The sequence below is a fragment of the Lathyrus oleraceus genome, chromosome 2, assembly GCF_024323335.1.
Source record: "Lathyrus oleraceus cultivar Zhongwan6 chromosome 2, CAAS_Psat_ZW6_1.0, whole genome shotgun sequence".
Classification (NCBI taxonomy): Eukaryota; Viridiplantae; Streptophyta; class Magnoliopsida; order Fabales; family Fabaceae; genus Lathyrus; species Lathyrus oleraceus.
In genome coordinates this window covers 287,171,246-287,195,372 of record NC_066580.1, presented here as the reverse complement: position 1 = coordinate 287,195,372, position 24,127 = coordinate 287,171,246, and positions in this window count along the sequence as shown.

The following is a 24,127-nucleotide window of genomic DNA, read 5'->3' as shown; positions in this document are numbered from 1 at the left end:
CCTGCTGGCATAGATCGCGCAAAGTGAGTTGTTGCAGCAGGCACAGTAGAAGTTACGACCTTAGAAATGACCGTCCTCTGAGGAGGAGTTAAGGGTGTTGGAGAATACTGGCTCTGAGTGGCCAAGAATGACTCCATCAGGGCAGTCAATCTGGCTACCTCCTCTTTCAGCTCGCGGTTCTCTTGTTCCAAATGATCCATCAGTCTTGAAGAATTGGCTCGAGTGTAGTACCGGTGAGTCATCTTGTCTTTGAAATAAATGAAGAACACAGAGTTAGACCATAGGACAAGAAGCCTGGAGCAAAACCTGCTTATGCACATGATGCATGTAATGCTTGTGCATATGATTTGTTTTTATTTCAGAGGAACTCTTAGAGTTCTATTTGCAAATTTTGGGAAATATTACATTCTTTTGTGGAAACATCTCATCAATAATATCTGGAAAATATTTTTACACCAAAGAAGTACAGCATTGGTAACTAGATACAAGAGAAAAAGGAAAATAATCATCCTATGGATCCCTAAAAACAATCATCTAAAGCTCGGGATACAGGAAGATAAGATAAGATCCAAGCACGTGAACGGTCTTCGTCTCTCAACTCCTTTACTCGTTGGTCAGAGAGGGATGACGGCTCATCCTCAACCAAAGGTGTAGGTCTCGGATATTCGTAAGGCATGAGATACTCAGAAGCTCTTTTCCTAACCCAAGCAGTGTAAGGCTCCAAAGCGACACAGTTCTTAGGACCCAACTCCTTCCTTCCTTTCCTATGAATCTTGCGTCAAGCGCGGACCATCCTGTCCTTCAAGCCTTGGGGATCTTTACCCTCCTGAAAGAACACACCCTCTAACAGAATGTTATTGGGTTTATCCTTTAGGGGGAACCCAAGCTGATGACATGCCAAAACAGGGTTGTAGTTAATCCCACCACATGTACCAAGAAGAGGTACATTGGAGAATTCACCACAAAAGTCGGAAATCTGCACACCATCATACACACGGTTGTACCAAGAGATATCATCATTAGTGAGAGACATAGGTCTCGTGGACCACCGTAGACATCCCTTGTTCTCCTTGAAGGCGAACGTCTATGGCAAGTGCGAAATAAACCACTTGTACAACAGAGGCAAACAGCACACAATGGCACCACCACCCTTTGCATTCCTCATATGCAAAGAAAAATAAGTGTCACCCAACAGAGTCAGAACGGGATTAAGAGTAGAGAAAATCCTAATAGTGTTCACATCCACAAACTTGTCAATGTTGGGGAACAACACTAACCCATAGATGAGAAGTACAAATATGGCTTCAAAGGTATCCTCACTCATGGCCTTCCCATACATAGTAGCTTGAGCAATGAGGAACTCATAAGGGAGACCTTGAACTCCACCTTTGGTAGTCATATGAGCACCAACCAGAGATTCGTCTATATGCAACATGTCAGCTATCTCTCGAGAAGTAGGAATACTCTCTAAGCCACTGAACGGCAACTGTTCTAGAATAGGTATACCCACAAGGTAGGCATACTCCTCAAGCGTGGGCAAAAGCTGGAAATCCGGAAATGTGAAGCAATGGTACAAAGGATCATAAAACTGCACCAATACACTCATCAACCCTTCATCCACCTGAGTAGTCAGAAGAGGAAGAAGCCTCCCAAAACGAGCCTTGAAACCCAAGGGATCTAATACATAGGATGTCAAATTCCTTAGTTCTTTCAAATCTGGTTGTCCGAAGCTGTACTTCTTTGTATTCCTTCTTTGTCTTTCCATGTCTGAAAATTTGCAAATAGAACTCTTAAGTTCCTTGAAAATTTTCTCATTATTTTGATGATATGGATGCAAATGGGTGCATGAATGCATGAATGCAACAATCACACTCAAGGATCAAGCAAAGCACACCAAACAAAGGTCATGGGATGGATCATATTATCCTTAATATCAATCATCCATTTTGGTGGATTATGGTTTACACCTTATCAACACCCAAGTTCCATTGATATTAAGGATACATGAACGGATCAACCATGAATCAAGGGTTTGTTGCAAATCACGAGCATGGAGTCTCGGTTTAGAACCACCCAAAGGGATTGTACTAGGGTTTAACCTGCCAAACATGTTCTACAAGAGGTTCCCATAGTCATCATCCCATCTTTCGGATATCATCGGAGAAACGACTACTCGTATTCCAAAAATATTCTCAAGAGAGACTCTTATGAGTGTAGTATCGCGTAACAATCGTATCAAATCTTACACTTGAACAACTTTCGCACTACATCCTAAGAATAGGCCAAGATGGGCTTGGTAAACTAAGGTCTTTGGCTTCTAAGGTCTATATTGGAAAGAGTAATGTCTAACCACAACTTCTTGTGTGACATTATTGATCCCAACATGACCTCCACCAAGTGAATGGACTTGCAAGTCAACTTCCTAAGGAATAACTCCACACAAGTCAACAAGACTACGCCATTCTCTTATCCTAAGTGCACTCGAGTTCGGGTATAGAACTCATCTCACAAAGATCACCAAGCGTACAAGGAATTAATATTCAAGCAAATCAATCATTACATACAATACAGTAATCCCAAATTGCACAAAAAATATGTCACAAAACAATATACAACACAATATGAAAAGTAGGCAAAACCCACTAGGTCAATACAATTCCCCAGCAGAGTCGCCATTTTTCTGTAGCGGGGTATTCGTTACCATTAGAGATATTGACTAAATCTAAGGTAAATCATACAAGTCGAGTCGCCACCGCACTTCTATTTATCCAAAGGAATGGTTAGAAAGCGAACAAAAACCTAAAAGTTTTATCGAATCAAAAACTAGTAAAAAAGTCAGAGATCCGGGTAAGGGGGTTGGTTATGCAATGGGAAAGTGTTAGGCACCCAAAACATCCTAGGTATTCCTAGGGAGCCCTTTTCATACTCGTTGTAAGGTTGTTATTTTGTGAAAATTTGTTTGTGCAAACATGATTGAAGAGATAAGAAGAGAATATACAAGTTATTTACATTTTTGTGTTTGGATGGATAAACCCATTACCTACGTACCATCTTTAAAAAAGATTAGGATCAAAACCTCGTAGTTCGGGGTAAAAATCTCAAAACAAGTTGGTGAATTGATTGGTCCAAAGGCCTTAAGGTCTTTTGTTATCCAAGGGAGAAAACTCAACCTAAAACCACAAATCCACCATGTGAGGATAGCTTCAACATGCTAGTGAGGGGTTAACCCTATAATAAGCATGGAAGACTCATTGTCCATCACTAAGGATATAGGTGAGCATTACATCTACCTCAACGATAACTCAAACCTAATAGCTAAAGGTTGTGAAAAAAAATTGATTAAGAAAGTGGCCATTGAAACCACAAAAAGGACATTTGAATGGGTTATATTTACCAATAAAAAGTATGTACAAAATGGTCAAAGTTGACTTAGAAGTTCAATTCAAAATAAGTATTAAGAAAAGAAAGTTTGAAAATCAAAAGCATAAGGCTTAGGTTTCTAATGTTGAAAACAAGTGTTAAATGTTTGCACAAAAGTTTTGGCTTGGGTTAGAGTGGAGGGAAGAAGAAGAATGGCTAAAGTCCAAATCATACAAGAGGTGAGGGATAAAGAATAAGACCACAATGGAGTTCCTCTCTTGAGATCATATTGATGATCCAAGTAGCTCCCATCCTTTAGAATAAGCAATCACATAAGCATAAACTCAAGCAATCAACAATCAAATGAACCCTTGGAAAGCCCCTCAATGCATCTTGGATCTCTCTCTCTCTTGGAAGCTCATGGTAATGGTTCCTCAATTTGGCTCAATGTTGGAATCCCTAGCACAAAACACACACATCAAAAAGTTCTATAAAAGCAAATGAGGAATGGACAAGTGGAGTTTAGAAGTTGGTCCTTTCAATGTCATCTTCAATATTAAGCATTCTAAAGGCCCAATGCCTAGTTGCTCTTTGACTTTTATAGCAATCTAAAGGCCCAATGCCTAGTTGCTCTTTGACTCCAAATTTTCATAGGGGAAGTCCTAAAGTCTAAGTCCATTTGTCCATTTTTTGCATTTGGTCCACAACAATCAAAACAAAACACAAACACAATAGTATATACACAATTATGTGCTCAAGTGAGCAAAAGGCAAATGGCATTAACATAAACATGTGCTCAAGTGAGCAAAGAGCAAAAGCAAATGAATAATATGTACAAGAATGGTAAATTGCATAAAAGTAAAGAGCAAGAATTAAATGTTAATAGTCAATGGTTAATGTTAGTAGTTAGTATGCCATAAGGCAAATTTAGCGCTATGTTAAGCAATCGTAATTGGACTTATGTAGAAGTCACAACTATCTGAGGCCGGTCAATAATAATGTAGGCAACAACACAAGTTAGAAGTCTTGATTAGTGAACCAAGTTCCAACAACTTGCCATGCCAAAAGAAAAAAAAAGAGAATTGATCTTGTATTGGTTTAAGTCCTTTGCATGGTTTAGGAAACAACCTATCCTTAATGCAAAGCCATTCACTTGATCAGTTGATCAAGATGAATTAGATTTGAATCAAAGAAGATTAATTCTCCTCAATCAATGCTAACTTATCAACCTTCAACTCATTGTTCAAAAAGAAAGGAAGAAGAAGAAGAAGAAGAAGAAGAAGAAGAAGAAGATGGATAATGAAAAGAAATAACTGCATTAAATGAAATAGCACGTACCAATCAACAAGTGTTGACCAATGACATTGAGGATCATGGTTAAACAATCAAAAACAGAAGTGAGATGAAGATTGGAAGTCAAGAAATGAACAAAATATTGTTGGCATTTTTAATATTTGAAAATAAACTTGAATTAAAATATTAAAGAAAGGTCAAACTTCAAAATCACTTCAAATCAACCTTGAAAGGTCCAAGTGATTTATCCAAAGTTCAACAAGGTTAAACAAAGTTTGACAAAAAATTTCAGCATTTTTAAAAGTCAGAAACTATTTTTTATCAATTAAAAATGAATAAAAATAACCTAATTGAACTAAAATCTCAAATAAATCTCAAATAAATTAATAAATTGATGAGAATATTTTTCATAGATCCATCATCATTCAAATAGGTTGAGAAAATATTTTTGTATTTTTTGAATATTAAAAACTATTTAAAATGAATTAAAAATAACCAGAAAAGAGAAAATTCATAAAAAATATCAAATGACAAGATAAAAAATATTAAAAAACATTTTTAGAAACTAGAATTTAAATGGAGAAAAATGCAATTGGTCCCATATTTTTTGGAATTAAAATGAAGAAGTTATGAATTTTTGAAAATAAATGGAATAAAAGAAATTAAATCAGAAATTAGAAAATCAGAAAAAACCACAGGCGTCTGATCAAGCCTTATTAATTGACGTGGTTGATCAGACGGATGTGAGATGCGCGCTCATGGTGAGTCCAAGTCAAACGCGAAACATCCAGCATTATTAAAAGTAATCCAAACGCATGGTTGAGATTAAAACGTAGGAGATGCATCCAATCGTCCAGATTCAATCTGGCATGGTGGATGGTGGCCAGCGCCACCGTCTTCTCCGGCGAGCACTCAAACTCCGGCCAAAGTTGTAGGTCCTCCAAACTCAACCAAAACTCACGATCCAGGTACCAAATTAAAGTTGGGGTAATGTACATCACCCCTGTGCCATCTATTTCTACTCTAGATCTCCATAGTGAGAGAAATCAGAGGTTGAAACTTAATGGTGTTCATCATGAACTTGCTTGATTTTGAAAATTGAGCATACAACAATGATGCCTATATAGAGATGACTTCAGACAACACAATAGCCAGGCAAATAGATCAAAGATTAAGGAGTTTCGAATAAAAAACCAGTTGATGAAAACCTTTGAACTGTGGAGCTTTGATTCACTATCCTTGCTTCCTCTTGCTAAACAGAACTTCTATGGACTGGATGATGAAGGTTTATGAACTTTAGATCTAAAGATTCAACCAAATTCAGTTGAATTTCAGATCTAAAATTTTGAAAAAATGTGAACTAGTTCCTTTAGGTATGGCTAGGGATTCAATTGTGCAGCATATCAGGCGCCTTCAGGTTGAGATTTGATGGAGGTATGCACCTCTATTTATAGCTGGAATTGGCTAAGCAAGTGAGTTTCCTCGTGTGTATGGCAAGTGGATTTCCCTTGCATGGGCTTGCATGATCATGTAGAAGGCCCAAACTCAATTGCATTTGCATGTTGATGACCAAACAACTTGAAATGGACGTGTAGTTGGCAATGCATAAGCTTGTGCATGGAATTCTAACATGTTATGCATAATTGAGCTTAAAACTTCTCCTCTTCGAAAATGCCACTTAGAAAATTGAGACATAGGCATGTGGGTAATGGTTGGAAAGGTATTGACATAAGGAACAAATGTTATGTTGGACCAAAACTCATTTGGAGTGTGGAAATTTATGAAAACAGTCCATGAAGTTCATAGTGCAAAACATGCCTTTGAGAATTTTGCCAAATTGGTCCAACTTTAAGCCCTTCTGTTTTGATGCTGCAAGCCTCAAATGGAAAAACCTCCAACACAAACGTTGTAGGTATTTACAAGAAAATCAAAATGAACTTAAAGTTTGCATCATTTGGATTTTTTATGATGGAGTTATGGGCACTTGAAGTTGGACTTTTTTGCCTTTCAATGCATTTGGTCCAAAGTGACCTATAATGTTTTGCATTATCACATGTATTTCTTTTGAGATTTTGAAATTTTGTTCAACATAACATTTGAAGTAGACATATTGATATTTCCAATTCATTTGATCCCACCTCAAAATCATAAAGAATGAATGAGTTATGTTCTTGGGAAGTTGACCCAAAATTAGGGTTTCAGTCAAAATGACCTATAATGTCTTGGAATGGGAGATGACCTTCCAAGCTTCAAATCAATTTTTGATGAACATGAAACTTGTTCATATTGTCCTCAAGAACATTTGTGATTTTGGTATCATCTCCATTTGACTAACACGTAAAAAGTTAGGTCTCAGTGCATTTCAAAATAGTCAGATGAATTGACTGATCAACTTCTCAAGTCTACAACTCATATCTTGATGAATTGATGATTGAGGACACTCAAATAAGTTCAAATATGCATGAAATGATGGGCTTAAGAACTTACCTTTATTGTATTTGACCATGGGCTGAGGTTGCTTCATTAGCAAGGCATTGTGGGTGATTAGATGAATTAGGGTTTCCTTGAGGAAGAAACCTCAACCCTTTGACTTGCTTTGATCAAAATGATGAATTAAGATACTTGGGACGCATATTTGATGGGTAAGAGATTTGGGAACCATTTACATGCTTGCCTTCATCTTCTCTTGGCCATATCTTTGCACAAAGGATCTCCTAGGAGCTTTGGAACCTTATGATTGCTCAAGCTACAAACAAAAGATGTTAGTGACATATTTTTGTGCTTTTGGTTAGTGAATAAAGATGAGAAAAGCAATAATATACAATTCAAGCATACTTGGTGATCTCAAACCACTCACAAGAGGTCCCACCCAAAGGCAAGGGGAACCAAGATGCTTATGATCCTTGAGGCTTTGCAAATGCAATGTTATGATGCCATGAGGGATCTTAGGGACAAAATTGGGGTCTTACAGTGTCCACCAACACACGGGATAGTGTAGTTCCTTTGCATTCCATAGAAATGTGCAAGTCTTTGTTATGATTGCGTCCTTCTGGAGGGAGATCAAAGTCCGTAAAACCCAACTCGTTATTAGCTGAAATACTGACCACAACCCCTTCTAACTGGTTGACAGTGATGTTTTGTGACACAAAAGAAGAACTCAATAGCTTTATCAGAAAATTCTGGTGAGCTTCGGAACACAACAATAAGGACAAGGTTTAAATTTTAGATGGCGTCTGGCTTAGATGATTTATCACTTTGTAGTCACTTTTCCTGATTAATCTCAATAACTCTTCAAGTTCTTGAGACGAAGAAGTTCCTAGTACCATATTCAGAGTACTATCTTGTACAGATCCTGAGATATCACCCACTACCTATTTACCCTTAGCTTTCTCCAAGGCATCAATGTAACACCATTCTAAAATACCCCAAATATTTAACTAAAACAACATATATAAATCAGAGTAATTATGCCATTTAAGGGTGTCACACAATATTTCACACCATTCAACAATATAACTGTCATGCTCATTTATTTAATCAAATAAAACATTTGCATAATTCGCAGCGGATAGAAATCCAATCAATCATGTAAAACATGTAACATACTACATGTAAACTAGTTCAACAATTGTCAATAATACAATTAAAATGTTTCCTCCCGATGTTACATCTATCAGAGCATGACCCACTAAGGAGACTACACTAGACTCCAAGCATTAGCTTCTACTCAACTCATTGCTCGTTACCTGAAAAATAGTTGTAAGGGTGAGTTCCTCAATCGATATAATAAGCATTATAAAATATCATGTCATGTTAAGTAATTTAACACATTAATCACCCTAATATTATTACACATTCAGTAACGGCACAATCAACTCAAACATCATACTCAACACCAATACAACTCATATTCATACTCAATAGCAACACAACACACGCATAATATTGGAATACATCCATTCATATTATACGCCATACATAATTTATGCAATGAGACTCCACACATGCGGTACCGACTATTCCTGAACATATAGTTCAAGCTCACCGATCAAATCCAGATACGGCTACTAAGCTCACTAGTCCCACTCATTTGAGATCTAATGACTCACTCACTAATTCCTCACCATGGGAATTAGCTACAGCCCCGAAGGCTATGCTATGCACACTAATCACCTAGTATGCAAACATCAACAACAATTCCACAATGATTCACTCACTAATTCCTCACCATGGGAATTAGCTACAGCCCCACAGGCTATGCCATGCACGCTAATCATCTAGCAATGCAACATCAACAACAATCCACAATGGACATATGCTCACACTCTAAGCCATACAACAATCCATTCACAAATACATGCATAATATATACGTTCACAGCATTATGCATATCATCATACATCATCAACACATGTATCAACACATCATATCATGTCAAATAATTAAACACAGTATTAGCACACTCTACTAATACCTATACTGCTCAAAACAGCGGGAAATAATCCCTATTACATCATATGCCAACATAGGCCAACCCTCAATTAAGCACACAACAATTTAAAACACCAATTTTCCACTCTGTAACAGCGTTAACCGGTTAACGCTCTGGGTTAACCGGTTAACGCAGGCAAAACACGCTTACTGCCCAAAATTTAACAGTGTTAACCGGTTAACGCCCTGGGTTAACCGGTTAACGCAGGCAAAACAGCACTAATTTCACAATTCGCAACAGTGTTAACCGGTTAACACCCTGGGTTAACCGGTTAACGCAGACAAAACAGTAGTTCCTGCGCTAACACAAAGCGGAATGCAGAACTTCCGCATTTTCCGCCGTTTGAGGACTTCCGGACCTCCGATTCCAATTCCGTAAAAAGCTATACGTCCAGCAAATTACGACTCACACAACTATCGATTCAATTACAGTTTTCACACAACTTATTCATCAAAATTTCTCAGCATTTCAAATTCCAATTAGGGTCAATTCAACGGTTTATCACTACCCATTGCATGCTAACCCATAATACCCATTAAACGACGATAAACCCCCCTTACCTGAGTTAATCCGGCGAATCTCAAGCTCCAAGCTCTTCTCTTCTCCAATCTTCTTCCTCTTGCTCTGCCTCTTTGCCCTTTTCCTCTTTCACAATCGCTTCTCTGTTTTCACGTAAAAACCCTTTTACAAAATGAAAACTCTTTTTCCTTATTCCAACTTATATATTTTCCAAATTATATTATTATTCCAATAATAATAATAATTCAATAATTCCGAAATAATAATAATAATAATAATCCAATTATCTAATTAAATTAATAAATATATTATTAACTTAATTTAAATAATTATCATATTATTATCGGGGTGTTACAACTCTCCCCCACTATAAGAGTTTTCGTCCTCGAAAACATACCTCAAGCGAACAACTCTGGGTAAGACTCCTTCATCTTACTCTCAAGTTCCCAAGTCACATTGCCACCTGCTGGTCCTCCCCAAGCTACCTTCACCAAGGCAATCTCTTTACCCCGCAACTGCTTCAACTCTCGATCCTCGATCCTCATAGGTGATGTTTCAACAGTCAGGTTATCTCTCACCTGTACATCATCTACTTGGACTACATGCGACGGATCATGAATGTACCTCCTCAACTGAGACACATGAAAAACCTCATGCAAATTCGCAAGTGACGGCGGTAAAGCGATACGATAGGCTACTTCCCCTATCCTCTCCAAAATCTGATACGGACCAATAAATCGAGGTGTCAACTTCTTCGACTTCAAAGCTCGACCAACACCAGTTATCGGAGTGACACGAAGAAACACATGATCTCCCTCTTGGAACTCAAGTGACTTTCTTCTCTTGTCGTGATAACTCTTCTGACGACTCTGAGCCATTCTCATCTTCTCCTGAATCATCTTAATCTTGTCCGTAGTCTGTTGAACAATCTCCGGTCCAACCACAGCACTCTCACCGGACTCATACCAACATAAAGGCGTCCGACATCTCCTACCATACAAAGCTTCAAACGGTGCCATACCAATGCTCGAATGAAAACTATTGTTGTAGGTAAACTCAATCAAAGGTAAATAACAATCCCAAGCACCTCCTTTTTCCAAAACACAAGCCCTCAAAAGATCCTCTAGTGACTGAATCGTCCTCTCAGTCTGACCATCAGTCTGCGGATGATATGCAGAACTCAATCTCAGCTTAGTTCCCAAAGCCCTCTGCAAACCTTCCCAGAACTTCGATGTAAATCTAGGATCTCTGTCCGAAACAATACTCGACGGAATACCATGCAAACTTACAATCTTCTCAATATACAACTCAGCCAATCTCTCTAACGGATAATCCATTCTGATCGGAATGAAATGAGCCGATTTCGTCAATCTATCAACAATCACCCAAATGGCTTCAAAATTCTTATTTGTCCTCGGCAAACCAGAAACAAAATCCATACTGATACTATCCCACTTCCACTCTGGAATCGCCAACGGTTGCATTAGCCCAGACGGCTTCTGATGCTCAATCTTTGACTTCTGACAAATCAAACAGGAATAAACAAAACTAGCAATTTCTCTCTTCATTCCCGGCCACCAAAATAACTTTTTCAAATCATGATACATCTTCGTAGCTCCAGGATGAATACTCAGACCACTACGATGTCCTTCTTCCAGGATACTCTTCTTAAGTTCGGTAACATCCGGAATGCACACCCGATTACCAAATTTCAAAACACCATTCTCATCAACTCTGAATTCACCACCTTGACCTTGATTCACTAAAGTCGACTTATCAACCAAAAGCACATCAGATTTCTGACCTTCTCTAATCTCATCCAGAATACCACTCGTTAGCTTCAACATTCCCAATTTAACACTATTGTGAGTACTCTCACACACCAAACTCAAGTCTCTAAACTGCTCAATTAAATCCAATTCCCTAACCATTAACATAGACATATGTAATGATTTCCGACTCAATGCGTCAGCCACTACGTTTGCTTTACCCGGATGGTAATTCAAACCAAAGTCATAATCCTTCAGAAATTCTAACCATCTCCTCTGTCTCATATTCAGCTCTTTCTGATCAAACAAATACTTTAAACTTTTATGGTCACTGAAAACTTCAAATCTTGACCCGTACAAATAATGCCTCCATAACATCAGAACAAATACCACAGCTGCCAACTCCAAATCGTGTGTCGGATAGTTCCTCTCATGAACCCTCAGTTGTCTCGAAGCATAAGCTATAACCTGCTTATTCTGCATCAACACACCACCCAAACCCAACAATGAAGCATCACAGTAAACCTCAAATAGTTCCGACGAACTCGGTAATATCAGAATAGGAGCAGTAGTCAACCTTCTCTTTAACTCTTGGAAACCTTCCTCACATTTTGAGTCCCAAACAAACGCTTGCCCCTTTCTAGTCAACATCGTCAACGGTAACGCCAACTTAGAAAATCCCTCAATGAACTTCCTATAATAACCAGCCAAACCAAGAAAACTCCTTATCTCGGAAACTGACTTCGGAGCTTCCCACTTAGACACCGCTTCTATCTTAGAAGGATCAACAGCAACACCACCTCTTGAAATCACATGACCAAGAAAACTAACCTCTTCTAACCAAAATTCACATTTAGAGAGTTTAGCAAATAACTTCTTTTATCGTAGAACTTCTAAAACCACTCTCAAATGCTCAGCATGCTCTTCTTCAGATTTCGAATACACCAAAATGTCGTCAATAAACACCACAACAAACTTATCTAGGTACGGATGGAAAATCCTATTCATATACTCCATGAATACTCCAGGCGCATTAGTCACCCCAAAAGGCATCACAGAATACTCATAGTGTCCATACCTTGTTCTGAAAGCAGTCTTCTGAATATCCTCAGTTTTCACACGTATCTGATGATACCCAGATCTCAAATCTATCTTGCTGAACACACTCGCACCAACCAACTGATCCATCAAATCATCAATCCTCGGCAAAGGATACCGATTCTTGATCGTCACTTTGTTCAGTTGCCTGTAGTCCACACACAACCTCATAGTACCCTTTTTCTTCTTAACCAATAACACTGGTGCACCCCACGGTGACACACTCGGACGAATAAATTTCTTATCCAACAGATCTTCCAGCTGACTCTTCAATTCAGCTAACTCAACAGCAGACATACGGTACGGAGCCATCGATATCGGTCTAGTACCAGGTACCAAATCAATCGAGAACTCAACCTCACGCTCTGGCGGTAATTCATTCACTTCTTCTGGAAACACATCAGGAAAATCACACACCACTGCTAGATCGCCAATCACCAGTTTATATTTAGCCTCCAAAGTCGCTAACAGCATAAACAATTCTGCCCCATCTGTTACTTCCTCATTCACCTGCCTGGCTGATAGAAACAAACTTTTTCCTTCCTCGGTCTCAGGAAATATCACAGTCTTATCAAAGCAGTTGATAGAAACTCGGTTAAATACCAACCAGTTCATACCCAAGATAACATCAATCTGCACTAATGGAAGACACACAAGGTCTATCCCAAAGTCTCTACCAAAAATACTCAAAGGACAATTCAAACAAACCGAAGTAGTAGTCACTGAACCCTTCGCAGGAGTATCAATCACCATACTTCCAAGCATCTCAGATATCTCTAATCTAAGTTTCACAGCACAATCCAAAGATATAAAGGAATGAGTAGCACCGGTGTCAATAATAGCTACAAGAGGAAAGCCATTAATATAACACGTACCTCGGATCAAACGATCATCTGCAGAAGTCTCAGAACCTGATAAGGCAAAGACCTTGCCTCCTGACTGATTCTCCTTCTTCGGCTTAGGACACTGTGGACTGATATGACCCAACTCTCCATAGTTGAAACAAGTTACAGTCTTCAACCGGCACTCTGCAGCCAAATGACCACCTTTGCCACACTTGAAACACTTCATCTCAGCACTGGTACACTCATGGACACGATGTCCAGCCCGACCACATCTATAACACTTAACAGGAGCACTAGAGTCTCCCCCACTAGGCCTCTTCATCACACCCTGCTTCTGAAAACCTTTGCCAGCTGCATACGGTTTTCCACGATCATTCTGATTCTTGCCTTTCCTATCAATTCTCTGCTGATAGCTCTCTGCTCTGGCTTTGGAATCCTGTTCAAAAATCCTGCAACAGTCAACCAAATCAGAAAACACTCTAATCCGCTGATATCCAATAGCCTTTTTGATCTCCGGACGCAACCCGTTCTCAAACTTCACACACTTCGAAAATTCTCCAGCAGCCTCATTATAGGGAGTATAATACTTTGACAGCTCTGTGAACTTAGCAGCATACTCAGTAACAGACTTGTTACCCTGCTTCAATTCCAAGAACTCTATCTCTTTCTTTCCTCTGACATCCTCTGGAAAGTACTTCCTCAAGAATCTCTCTCTGAACACAGCCCAAGTGATCTCAGCATTCCCAGCAGTTTCCAACTCAGTGCGGGTAGCAACCCACCAATCATCAGCTTCCTCTGACAGCATATGCGTACCGAACCTGACCTTCTGGTTATCGGCACACTCAGTCACTCGGAAGATTCTCTCGATCTCCTTCAACCACTTCTGAGCGCCATCTGGATCGTATGCTCCCTTGAACATTGGAGGATTGTTCTTCTGGAACTCACTCAGTTGACGAGCAGCTCCCATTCCCACAACATTCGGATTCCCTCCAAGTACTCCAGCTAGCATACCCAGAGCCTCAGCAATTGCAGCATCGTCTCTACCTCTTCCAGCCATCTCTATTCTGAAAACCCAAACAAACTAAAACAATAAGTACTGATAGGGTTACACAACACCTATCCCGTACAGGGGAAACAGAATAATTACGACTCGACTCGACCGACTATGCTCTGATACCACTTATGTAACACCCTTCTAAAATACCCCAAATATTTAACTAAAACAACACATATAAATCAGAGTAATTATGCCATTTAAGGGTGTCACACAATATTTCACACCATTCAACAATATAACTGTCATGCTCATTTATTTAATCAAATAAAACATTTGCATAATTCGCAGCGGATAGAAATCCAATCAATCATGTAAAACATGTAACATACTACATGTAAACTAGTTCAACAATTGTCAATAATACAATTAAAATGTTCCCTCCCGATGTTACATCTATCAGAGCATGACCCACTAAGGAGACTACACTAGACTCCAAGCATTAGCTTCTACTCAACTCATTGCTCGTTACCTGAAAAATAGTTGTAAGGGTGAGTTCCTCAATCGATATAATAAGCATTATAAAATATCATGTCATGTTAAGTAATTTAACACATTAATCACCCTAATATTATTACACATTCAGTAACGGCACAATCAACTCAAACATCATACTCAACACCAATACAACTCATATTCATACTCAATAGCAACACAACACACGCATAATATTGGAATACATCCATTCATATTATACGCCATACATAATTTATGCAATGAGACTCCACACATGCGGTACCGACTATTCTTGAACATATAGTTCAAGCTCACCGATCAAATCCAGATACGGCTACTAAGCTCACTAGTCCCACTCATTTGAGATCTAATGACTCACTCACTAATTCCTCACCATGGGAATTAGCTACAGCCCCGAAGGCTATGCTATGCACACTAATCACCTAGTATGCAAACATCAACAACAATTCCACAATGATTCACTCACTAATTCCTCACCATGGGAATTAGCTACAGCCCCACAGGCTATGCCATGCACGCTAATCATCTAGCAATGCAACATCAACAACAATCCACAATGGACATATGCTCACACTCTAAGCCATACAACAATCCATTCACAAATACATGCATAATATATACGTTCACAGCATTATGCATATCATCATACATCATCAACACATGTATCAACACATCATATCATGTCAAATAATTAAACACAGTATTAGCACACTCTACTAATACCTATACTGCTCAAAACAGCGGGAAATAATCCCTATTACATCATATGCCAACATAGGCCAACCCTCAATTAAGCACACAACAATTTAAAACACCAATTTTCCACTCTGTAACAGCGTTAACCGGTTAACGCTCTGGGTTAACCGATTAACGCAGGCAAAACACGCTTACTGCCCAAAATTTAACAGTGTTAACCGGTTAACGCCCTGGGTTAACCGGTTAACGCAGGCAAAACAGCACTAATTTCACAATTCGCAACAGTGTTAACCGGTTAACACCCTGGGTTAACCGGTTAACACAGACAAAACAGTAGTTCCTGCGCTAACACAAAGCGGAATGCAGAACTTCCGCATTTTCCGCCGTTTGAGGACTTCCGGACCTCCGATTCCAATTCCGTAAAAAGCTATACGTCCAGCAAATTACGACTCACACAACTATCGATTCAATTACAGTTTTCACACAACTTATTCATCAAAATTTCTCAGCATTTCAAATTCCAATTAGGGTCAATTCAACGGTTTATCACTACCCATTGCATGCTAACCCATAATACCCATTAAACGACGATAAACCCCCCTTACCTGAGTTAATCCGGCGAATCTCAAGCTCCAAGCTCTTCTCTTCTCCAACCTTCTTCCTCTTGCTCTGCCTCTTTGCCCTTTTCCTCTTTCACAATCGCTTCTCTGTTTTCACGTAAAAACCCTTTTACAAAATGAAAACTCTTTTTCCTTATTCCAACTTATATATTTTCCAAATTATATTATTATTCCAATAATAATAATAATTCAATAATTCCGAAATAATAATAATAATAATAATCCAATTATCTAATTAAATTAATAAATATATTATTAACTTAATTTAAATAATTATCATATTACTATCGGGGTGTTACAATCAACACTATTTTGTGCGTTTTATGGAGAATATATCATACCACTTATGGTAATTCTTCCTGCACCGGCAAAGTTATCAACATTCAAACTTGCGTCTTCACTTGGTTTGTCTTCGGAAAGCTTCCCTTCTTGTTTCACTCCATGGTAATAAACATCTAACCCATAATACCAAGGCATAACATTCTCGCTGGAGTAAGGAATAGGACCAGGCAACGTGATTTTCAATGGAGTAGGCCTGGCAGGTGCTAGAATATTTGCAAGGGTATACGGAATGGAAATCACCGCCACCTCTTTCTGTTAGTACCATAGGATTGGTAGTAATTTTGTAAAACAAATAATGCAATCACCTCTGTTGTTTTAATATGTTGGGTTGAAGAAGTTCAACATCTGGACCAACATGTCATGTAAGATGTCACGACAACGTGACTGTGACATCACGCATGTGTATAAAACTGAATTAGTTAATTCTGGTATGGGTTAACTGATTTAATATTCTGGGATTAGTCAGAATCCTATGTGGCGTTATTTGTGGAGATCTTGAAGACTCAATCAGAATATTTGGTGAATATACAATTTCTAAATATGGAGATATTTTAGGAACTAAAAGATATTTTAGGAACTAAAAGATATTTTAGGAACTAAAAGATTGAAGACCTTGATTGTAGCAGAAGTTTTCTGCTAGCTTTGTAACAGTAAAGGAGAAGTTTGCTGCGATTTCTGAAGGCCCAAATCCAGTTGGGTCTTTAGGTTATAAATAGCAGATTGTAACCTAGGTTTTGCAAGCCTCAAATAATTTAGAATTAGGGGTGTGTGTGAGGTAAACCTCCCAACCTGTGGGAAGGTTACTAGGTGTTTCTCAATGCTTGAAAGCATGAGATTATTTGTAACTCAAAGCCTGTAGGTAAGAGTTGTTATGGTCTTGAACGAAGTTGTGAAGCAAGTTCAAGTTGTTTAGCATTACATTGTAATTGTAGTGATAGGAATGGAAACTAGAGGTTTCTATCTAGGAGTTCCTAGGTATAGATTGCATTGGGTAGGGATTAAGTGAAGAGTTGTAAACGGGGGAGTTTAACTCGGAATTAATACTGCTGATAGTGGATCTTCTTCCTGGCTTGGTATGCCCCCAGAGTAGGTGATGTTGCACCGAACTGGGTTAACAATTACTTGTGTTTTTACCTTCTGCACGTTATAATTCTATCTGTTATAAAAGAAGGTTAACCTGTAATGCTGTAACAGGTGATGTTCAAATCAATGTTGAGACATCATACTGATAACTTTGCAGGCTCAATAGAAGTAAGTGCTATGTTTGATCTCTGCTGTGATGGACAGAACTAGGTGTTCATCCATTCTATGGTGATATAGTAGCAGATGTCGTGACATCTGTGAATGTGTGCATATGAGTACTGGGTTTTAATTGGTATAACTGTCTTGTTGTATTAGTAGCAATGTTGGATCAGATGTCATGACTTGGGATAGAACATCTGAACTCTGACTACACCAGAATTTCAATTGGTATCAGAGCATGCATCTTGTTCTATTTCTGGATGAGATCCATGGGTGATACTTTCTGGTATCTTGCAAGGAGTTATGTTAGTACTGATGTTGGAACCTGTGGAAGGTACTGTGATTTCCCTGAATGGTCCCTTGAAGTAGGTGGATGGACTATTCATGACAGGAACTATGTGTACCTGTCTCTGGAGGTTGGCAATTGGCCTTTGTGTGGGACAGTTGTGCTAGTATTGAATCATATTCAAACTTGGTATGTTCTTGGAGGCTGATCTGGTGAAGTGTGTGTTCATAGGTTGAGTTGTATTATGATTTCCACTGCATAATACCTGGCAAAACTCAAACTCTGATGTAGTTTCCCCTCATGTGGATGAAAGGCTGTTGTATTCAAGATATCATCATAATCTACTAAAGATGTCAAAGATACTTGAGTCTCCTTAAGTCCACTCATCATGACGTTCTCACTTCAAGATGGTAAGAATCACCTGATCACTGATTCTTTTACTCTCTTGGGTAGTATATATGAAGACCTTGAAGACTTTCAAGGAGGGTTTGTTCCAAGGAGGTGGAACTAATGTTCTATGTGATGTTAGAACATGTTGTTCAACAAGTATGCAGCTACTGGTTGAAGAGCAGATGCTTTTAGGTGTCAAACAAAGGGATACTTTTGTTTGGAACCTACTCCTGACCTGGAAGAGGAGACATCTGTGTGTGCTAAGTTGACAAGGGTAGGGTCAACTGTGTGTGTGCTCAAGAAGGTCACTTTTAGAAGTCTGATCTCTAGAAGTGGAGCTGGTTGAGATGTGACATTGTGCAATTTCCTGCTGTTTGTCTTATTCCTGTAGATTGATCAGGGTTGGATAGTTGTTCCCTGAAGTACTATGTTGTGTTGGAAGACAAGTCCCCTGGATGTTAGAAGTCAATAATGGGGTAACCTGATTGCTATTTCATTTAAGAGGATTAGGACCATGAATCTTGTTATTCAAACACCACGCTCAGAAGTGGCAGTTCTTTCAAGGAGTGAGAATATGAAGATTCAGAGGTTGGTTGAGGTAGTATGTGTTGGCAATGCATATCTACTATTGACTGGTGTTGTTGTTTTTTTACTAGTACTTATGGTCAGCTGGAGTCTGATTGGTGTGATTGGAGTATGTATAGGTATAACTCATAGAGTTAGTTGCCACTGGTAGGGATGGTGTATGTCAGGTTGAGACATTTGTGTACAATGCATGGATATTGGTGTGGAGTTTCCATGATTGTTAATTTGAGGGGGAGTTTTGGTTAACCTCCTCACGTTTGGTCAGCCTAGGGTCTGGTTGGTTGTTGTCCTGTGTCACATGGGTTCTGGTTGTTGTGTGACACATTTGCAAGGAAGGATTCATCTCTCTCATTCCTAAGGGTGAATCTAATCTGGAAAGATTCTCAAAAATGTTGAGGTGCTTGCAAGCAGAAGATGTTGACACAAGAAGAGTATTTTCAAAGTATTCTTATGGTGGAAGTATCTGAAAGAATAATTGGGAAAGGATTTAAGATCAATGTCTACTTGTGCCAAGTACAAGTATTTAATTAATTATCCTTGGAGCTCAAGATAATTGATGTTCTTAAAGATGTTGGAACATCTCTTCTTCAAGACCCTGCGCAGAATCACAGGAAGGATAGTACATTGGTTTATGGTCTATCTCTTTGGTGGCAGCAAAAGCATATGATCTCTGAGAAGGTTTCCTGGAAAGAAACATGTTCAGCCTTGGTGTGTACAAGAAGAAGAAGACATCATAGTCTTGATGGTGGTTACTTGGATCAGTTTATTTCTGATCTAGGTAAGGAAGTGCATTGGCTAATGCACACTGTGGAGTTAAGAACAAGTGGCAGTATTCTTGACATCATGGAAACAGCCTTGCTTTAGGAAGTGGAATCCTTGGTATAGCTGAAGGGTTAGTCTCTAAATGGTCCTTCTGAAGACTCATGCATCAGAGTGTCTGATGTCTTTGGAGAAGAAGCAGGGATTCATCAAGGTGTGAGCTTGGATAACTTAACTGCAAACCTGCAGGATGGAGGTTGTTTACTCAAACTTGGTTCCACAATCAAGTCTATGAGAGTGTTGAACTCTTGTTCTGTGTAGGGAGGAAGTTCTTTCAAGTGGCAGAAGAAGGAGCTGAATTCAACAGCTAGATGTTAAAACACAATGTTGTGACATTTGGTTCAACATCAGAATCTTAGTTGGTGAAGTGGCACATCAACTTAAGATAGAAGGGTCTACAGAGTTGTAGATTGGGTACTTCAAAAAGATCGTTCTCATTGCAGTTCTTTGGAGTTGCTGGATGGAGAAGATGTTACATGTTCATGTCTTAGAGAATCTAAGTTTTGTTTAACATGTAGCTTGAAGTTCAAGTCTCACTTGGAAGGTCAGAATATCTTTGGGAGAAGTTTGATAAACTTGGAGAGGTCAAAAAGTGGCATTTGACTTTTTCATATGAGGATTCATGAAGGAGGTAATCAACCAGTGGCATTTGGTCTATCTCAGAAGTGGGTTCGAAGAATCAAGATAATCAACATATGGCAGCTAATTATTCTTGAGGAAAGCCTGAGACAAATTAGTTTTGAGCAAAAAAGTAGTAAGTTGAAGACAAAAGGAGGTGTTTTCTATTCATCTCTTGGAGCTTGTGGTAGGAGTTCTGAGTTATCTATGGAAGATTATCTCTAGTAATGGGATGAGAATGTATATGTCCCAATTTGTGTCTAGTTTCTTTTGGATCAAGCTGGTGACTCAGTGATATCTGAAGATTATCAGATGGTGTTTTCTGTTATGTTGTGAAGGATGTCCTAACTTATGTCAGAACATTTGGTGAAGTGGTTTTCTGTTCTGGTTAGAAGAGAGATTAACATAGAGTGTGGATGTGTTCAGCCAAGAGGGTTGAACAGAGGGTGTGCTCTTGAAGACATGAAGATGCGTCTTATGTTTTCCATTCATCAAGTGGTTTGGGTTCTCTTTGAATCCGGAAGTATGTGAAGGTCCAACTTTGGGGTGTTGGATATGTTCATGTGTGATCTCCAAGTTTCAAGAGGAAAGTTGGTTGTTCATGATAGGGGGAGTTCTGTCTTTGCGCTGCAAGTAATCATCAAGCTTGTGGTCTATGTGTTCTCAGATAACAAGGTATGGCACCTTGTTAGTTAGTGGGATGATGTGGTGTGTGTCAAGGCTGAGTGAGCAGAAGAATGTATGACCTGATGTCATGACATTGCCCTGGACAATTTGTGTGTCTTACTAGTTGCATCCATAACTAGTAATTCTGTTGTTTGTTGCACAGATTTAGGGGGAGGAGAAGTACCCTTGTGCATGTGTGTATTACTAGTAGCCATAGCTAGTAATTGTTTTGCTTCTGCTGCTGATTAAAGTATTGTTATGTGGTTTAACTGCTTATAGTTTACCTTGTGAACAAAAAGGACAAATATATGTTTTAGCCAAAATTTGCCAAAGGGGGAGTTTGTTGATTCTGAGTGTTGGCAGCAATTTTGGTAAAACAAAGAGTGTTCACAAGATGTCATATGTGATGTCTTGACATAATATATCGTATGTACCTGCTGGAGTTCAAAAACATGATCATGCATGGTGCTAGATGTCAAGCTACCACTGGAGGTGAGAAAGTGGTTTTAGGAAATGGTGATAGGAAGAATACAGACAAAAGCCGTGTCGAATGTTAAGACATCGCTTGCAACGTGTCTGACTGCATTTATGGAATAGTCTACACGCATTGAAACTGTTGTTTCTGAAAAGAAACAGTCAAAAGCTATAAAAGGTATTCAAAGATAGTTTGGGATATTGGTGGTGATTCTCTGACTGATTCTCAGCAAATATTAATGGATCTTGACCAAGCATTTACTCCCGTTAATTCCTAAGAACGGTCTTGCCTATTTAAAGGATGTATTCGCACTCCTCTTCTCACAAGAGCGACATTCCATTCCCTCTAACCATGGGGTTTGTTAAGACTTGGGCATACTGCGCCTTGATCTGGTTTTGTGAAGGTTTCATTTATAAATGTTTAGCTAAAAAGGGGGAGAGAAACATTGTCCTGAGGATGTACCAGAAGCAAGCAAAATGTGGTAGCGAGCAAAAGTTGGTTTCAGGCACAAAAGTCACTAACTAGGTATATCACTTGTGTCTTGTGATCTGAGTTAAGAGGACAGTTGTGTCTTGTGATCTGAGTTACATTATCTATGTACTCAGCATTACATATTCTTCAGGAAGCTCTAGGGTTGAGGGGAAGGGTTGTGATGCAACTGATTCTTGTACAGCTTCTTCTTCATGTACACCAAAGTTGGTGTTAGTGATGGTGTTGACCATGACAAAGAGGAAGTGCAGACCCATATTGGGATGTGGTGTCTAGTGTAATGTTTATTTGTTTTAGCTAAAATTTGCCAAAGGGGGAGATTGTTAGTACCATAGGATTGGCAGTAATTTTGTAAAACAAATAATGTAATCACCTATGTTGTTTTAATATGTTGGGTTGAAGAAGTTCAACATCTGGACCAACATATCATGTAAGATGTCACGACATCGTGACTGTGACATCATGCATGTGTATAAAAATGAATTAGTTAATTCTGGTATGGGTTAACTGATTTAATATTCTGGGATTAGTCAGAATCCTATGTGGCATTATTTGTGGAGACCTTGAAGACTCAATCAGAATATTTGGTGAATATACAGTTTCTAAATATGGAGATATTTTTGGAACTAAAAGATATTTTAGGAACTAAAAGATTGAAGACCTTGATTGTAGCAGAAGTTTTATGCTAGCTTTGTAACAGCAAAGGAGAAGTTTGCTGCAATTTCTGAAGGCCCAAATCCAGTTGGGTCTTTAGGTTATAAATAGCAGATTGTAACCTAGGTTTTGCAAGCCTCAAATAATGTAAAATTAGGGGTGTGTGTGAGGTAAACCTCCCAACCTGTGGGAATGTTACCAGGTGTTTCTCAGTGCTCGAAAGCATGAGATTATTTGTAACTCAAAGCCTGTAGGTAAGAGTTGTTATGGTCTTGAACGAAGCTGTGAAGCAAGTTCAAGTTATTTAGCATTACATTGTAATTATAGTGATAGGAATGGAAACTGGAGGTTTCTATCTAGGAGTTCCTAGGTATAGATTGCATTGGGTAGGGATTAAGTGAATAGTTGTAAACGGGGGAGTTTAACTCGGAATTAATACTGCTGATAGTGGATATTCTTCCTGGCTTGGTATGCCCCCAGAGTAGGTGATGTTGCACCGAACTGGGTTAACAATTACTTGTGTTTTTACCTTCTGCACGTTATAATTCTGTCTGTTATAAAAGAAGGTTAACCTGTAATGCTGTAACAGGTGATGTTCAAATCAATGTTGAGACATCATACTGATAACTATGCAGGCTCAATAGAAGTAAGTGCTATGTTTAATCTCTGCAGTGATGGACAGAACTGGGTGTTCATCCATTCTATGGTGATATAGTAGCAGATGTCGTGACATCTGTGAATGTGTGCATATGAGTACTGGGTTTTAATTGTTATAACTGTCTTGTTGTATTAGTAACAATGTTGGATCAGATGTCATGACTTGGGATAGAACATCTGAACTCTGACTACACCAGAATTTCACTTTCCCTTAAATTTTCTTGTCTTTTATGATCCCATCACACTGTAGAACACCTTCACTGACCTAATTATGAACCCCAATCTTCAGGCTAACACACCCTTCGGGCTGACTCTGGCACTCACAACAATCTAGGGAACACCCTGGAAAAACATCATTTTTTATCAAATAACTTTTAACAAATGACAAAGGAGTAGACAGAAGATTCACATCCATTATATTCAAGTCTTCACCACCTTCTGCGACATTAACAGTAGGCCCGACATGAGTTGACATCGGATTTTGAATAACATTAGGTCCATTGTTCAAGGTGAACTGAATAGCCTTAGAATCCAACAATTCTTGCACTTTGTAATTAAGGGCCCAACAGTTCTCCATGTCATGTCCTATACCGCCAGAATGAAACTCGCATCGAGCGTTAGGATTATAACATGCAGAGAGCCTCTTAGGAGGAGGTGGCATGCCCCTCAAATTAACCAATT